Source organism: Bison bison, unplaced genomic scaffold (genome assembly GCF_000754665.1).
Source record: "Bison bison bison isolate TAMUID 2011002044 unplaced genomic scaffold, Bison_UMD1.0 scf7180017864041, whole genome shotgun sequence".
Lineage (NCBI taxonomy): Eukaryota > Metazoa > Chordata > Mammalia > Artiodactyla > Bovidae > Bison > Bison bison.
Window position 1 is genome coordinate 686,499 of NW_011494613.1, and position 4,162 is coordinate 690,660.

At 53.5% G+C, this 4,162-nt stretch overlaps 1 non-coding gene across 1 annotated transcript; it reads left to right on the plus strand.

The window, feature by feature from the left end:
- The first annotated feature begins 3,607 nt into the window (after positions 1-3,607).
- TRNAY-GUA lies at positions 3,608-3,697 on the plus strand. Its single transcript is given in 2 exon segments — positions 3,608-3,644; positions 3,662-3,697. It is a non-coding gene; the product is annotated as a tRNA-Tyr (tRNA).
- Positions 3,698-4,162: the final 465 nt, after the last annotated feature.

Consider the following 4,162-nt stretch of genomic DNA (forward strand, 5'->3'; position numbering starts at 1 on the left):
CAAGGAAAGTTTCACACAGGCTGTAATTAGATAAATACCTGAACTCAGTCGCCATGAAGATGAGAATGGGAGACAAGTTCGACATTTGGCAAGAATTTTAACAAAAGTCAAGACGTGACTGGATATTGGGAATGAAGAAAAATGGGTAGTTGAAGAAGAGTGAAAGTGAAGTTGCTCAGTCCTATCGAACTCTTTGCGATCCCGTGGACTGTAGCCCATCAGGCTCCTCCTTCCATGGGATTCTCCAGGCAAGAATACTGGAGTGGGTTGCCATTTCCTTCTCCAGAGGATCTTCCCTACCCAGGGATTAGAACCCAGGTCTCCCGAAATGCAGGCAGACGCTTTAAGCTGTTCACATTATTTTTCTCCAAATACGGAGTGACATGGCATTACAGTGAAGTGAAAGTACAATTAAAAAAAAAAACAAAAAAACATATACTTGTATTTCCTATAATCACCTCCCACTTTTTCCCCAAGAACACAATTTTTACACTTGCACACAATTTTTAAGATTACTAGCTTATTAAACGTAAACAAAAACCCCACCGCGAAACCCATGGTACCAGCTGTCTTTAAGACCAAAATAGACTCAGGGAAAAGCGCGAACGCAGTCCCCCACTACCACAAGTTACACAGTCGAGTTTCCCACATTTGGGGAAATCGCAGGGTTCAGCACATCCGGAGTGCAATGGATAAGCCTCGCCCTGGGAAAACCACCTTCGTGATCATGGTGTTTCCCCTGTCAGGTAAGTATGAGTTGCTGCCCACCCACCGCCCAGCACCCTCGAGCTCGCCCCACTCTGCACGCACGGTCACTTCCCTCGCACCACCTCCGCCCCCTACGCCCCTGCGCGTCCCCCGGCCCGGCCTCGCCCAGCCGGAGAACAACCTCAGGAACCTCCGCGTGTGCACACGCAGGACACCGAGGCCCGGGAGGAGCGGGACCAGCAGCCTCCGCGCGCCGCTCATCTACATACGCCACGCCCCCTGCCGGGATGCCCCGGATGTCATGTTCTTCCACGCTGGGGCGCGGGACATACTAACCCCACCCGAGACTCGCCAGTGTCTCGTGAGGGGAGCGCGTGGGCGACTGGCGACCAGTCGGGGGGACCTGGGAAGACGCGAGCTCGCGGTGCCCCGCAGTTGAGGGGGTGGGTCGGAGCTCGGGTCTGGTCTCACCTTCCTTTCAGCAAGAATGTTAGCCCATTTTTGCCCTCCCCTTTCTGAACTCATCTTCTAGTCATGGAAAGTTCAGGAAAGAGCTATTTGCCTGTTGACGTTAAGCGCTGCTGCTGCTGCTGCTAAGTCGCTTCAGTAGTGTCCGACTCTGTGCGACCCCATAGACGGCAGCCCACCAGACTCCCCTGTCCCTGGGATTCTCCAGGCAAGAACACTGGAGTGGGTTGCCATTTCCTTCTCCAATGCATGAAAGTGAAAAATGAAAGTGAGGTCGCTCAGTTGTGTCCGACTCTTCACGACCCTATGGACTGCAGCCTACCAGCTCCTCTGTCCGTGGGATTTTCCAGCCAAGAGTACTGGAGTGGGTTGCCATTGCCTTTGACGTTAAGCCCTAAAGCCGCCTTAATAGGAAAGCGTGGTAACGTTTCTTCACGGTGTCTTTTTAAGTAAAAGTGACTAAAGTCCTTCGGGATATGTAGTCTATCCTAGTGACGCTGGAAGGAAAGCCCGGGGTCCTATTGCAGAGAGAAAACCAGGTGAGAGCGCGAGCGGTCGCCTCCACCGCATCAGGCGGGGGCTCCCGGAGCGCGGTGTTCTGGGTCAGGAAACCTTGCCCTTGGGCCTCGCCCCCGCATCCCACCCCCGCTTCCTGCTCCAACAGGCAGACACTGAGCGGCCCCCCAGGTGTCCTTTGGTCCTTTCCGATCTGACTCGGTCAAAGAGAAACACAGCAGACCGTAGAGAAAGTGCTGAAAGCAGACTTTATTCAGTGAATACTGACAGCAGGGGAAAGAGCTGACCGAGCTCCATTCCGAAATGGGCGAGGGGATCGGAGCGTTTTAAAGGGAGGATGAGGGGGAGGGGGCTCAGAAGAGGCAGCAGTGAAAAACCACAGAGCTGGTCAGTAGAGAGGCAGGCCAGCCGTGTTTGTCAGCGGGCAGTTACTGAAGTTAGGATGGGTCCTCGCACAGAAAGTGGGAGACAGAGGCCCTATCCTTGTTTACATTTCAAAGGAATGGCTCCCAGTCTTTGAGAGAGACCCTTTGGACTAAGAGAGAACCATCTTCACAATTGCAAGCCCTTTTAAATGAATGCTCTAACAAAGGGCAGTCAAGCGACCTTCCTGGCGCTTCAGTGGTTAAGACTCTGAGCGCCCAGTGCGGGCTTACGCGTTACCCTGGCCAGGGAACTAAAATGCAGCATAGCGCGGACAAAAGAGAAAGAAAAAGGATGACAGGGGCCTGTGTCAGGTCTCGGACTTTGTCAGAGAGGAATTTTTACAATTATTTTTAATTGAAATATAGTTGTTTACAACGTTGTGTTAGTTTCAGGTGTAAGGCAAAATGTTTTAGACTAAAATGTCATATTTTAGTTAGAGAAAGGGGTGTGGAGGTGGGAGAAAATTGACAATAGACACCGTAGGCAAATTAATTAGTATGTTAGATGTTAACAGCTATGAAAAAAGAATAAAAAATGGAGGAAGGAAAGGAGATGGGGAACTGCTATAGGGAGGCAGGTTGCTGTGATGATTTCGGTAGTCAGGGGAGGCTCCCTGGAGAAGGTGACAATGTGAGCAGACTGGGGGGGGGGGAGGGGACTGGTCATAGGGCTGTTTGGGAAGAGCATCCCTAGCAAAAGGACAGAGCAGTGTGTGGAGAATAGCATGAAGGTCCTGAATACAGAACAAAATGTATGAATGGTACCGAAACTGAGAGAGGTGACTGCGTGGAGACAAGAACTGAGGGTCGTGTAGACCTGTGTAAGGGTTCAAGTCTGAGTGAACCAGAAGTTTCCAGAAGAGAAGCAGCTTCATCTAAACCCTCCACATCCCACCCCCACCCCTCTTCCACACTCCCCTAGCAAAGGAGAGAAAATCACTCTGGCTGTAAAGGTGACAGAGCGAAAGCAGGGAGATCCATAGGAGACCTGCAGAATGCAGGCAAGATGATACTGGCTTTGAAGGGCGGCACAACAAATAATACCATTTTGACCAAAAGAGTAGTTTGAACTGACGGCACTTAAAGAGCACCAGGTGGCTGCCTAGGCGGTTGGCAGTCGGCTCCGCGGTGCCCTCTCCTCGGCCCGGCCTCCCGCACCCCACGCGCGCATCCATTTCCCAACGCCTCTCCCCTAGCTCTCTTCCGCGCTTTCAGGGAGCGGTCCCCACTTGTAGAAAGAGGGACGGCGGAGAGAAAACGAGGCATCTTGAAACTCGCTGCCCCGATGCCGGCCGACACAAAGGCCGGGCCGCAGCCACCCCGCAGGATTGCCGGGTCCTCGCACCCGCACTTGGCGCCCTGGCGGTGAGCACACCGGTCTCTTCAAAGGGGCTTCCGACGAGTTCGGACGACCTCACCTTGGGCGTCTCAGTGTGGTGTTGCGGCATTTCCAGAAAAAGTAAGGTCCCCGGCCACTTGGTGGCGCGCACCCTTCGATAGCTCAGCTGGTAGAGCGGAGGACTGTAGATCTGACACGTGTGGTCATCCTTAGGTCGCTGGTTCGATTCCGGCTCGAAGGAGGTGCTGGTTGCTTTTGCTCCCCAGTGAAAAGCAGGGGAGGTTCTCACCAGGTGGCTAACTTTAGTGCTGGGTCCTTAAGGCTAAATTGGGAGAAAGAGATTGAAGTGGAGAGAGCACCCAGAAGGAAATGGGCTGGACTGTCATCAAGAAGGAGCAGCTTCACTTTGGGGACAGACTGATTTGGGTGTGGGTACAGAGAACAGCAGGGAGTGGTACTTTCTCCCTCCCTTCCTGTGGGAGGGAAACTCCAGAGACTGCTTACAGGTGGAGTCCATCTCACAGGACTCTACACTTGAGCCTCCGCAGTATGTTACCCCAGTTAGAGCGCACAGTGCGTCTTTCTGCCTCCCCCCACCCCCGGCTGGGACTAGCCTTGACTGCAGGCCCCTGACTCCTCCGTATCCCCCCCTCGCGCCCCAGGTCCCCCGATCTGAAGCCTCCACCTTCAGTGCCTCCCACCACGT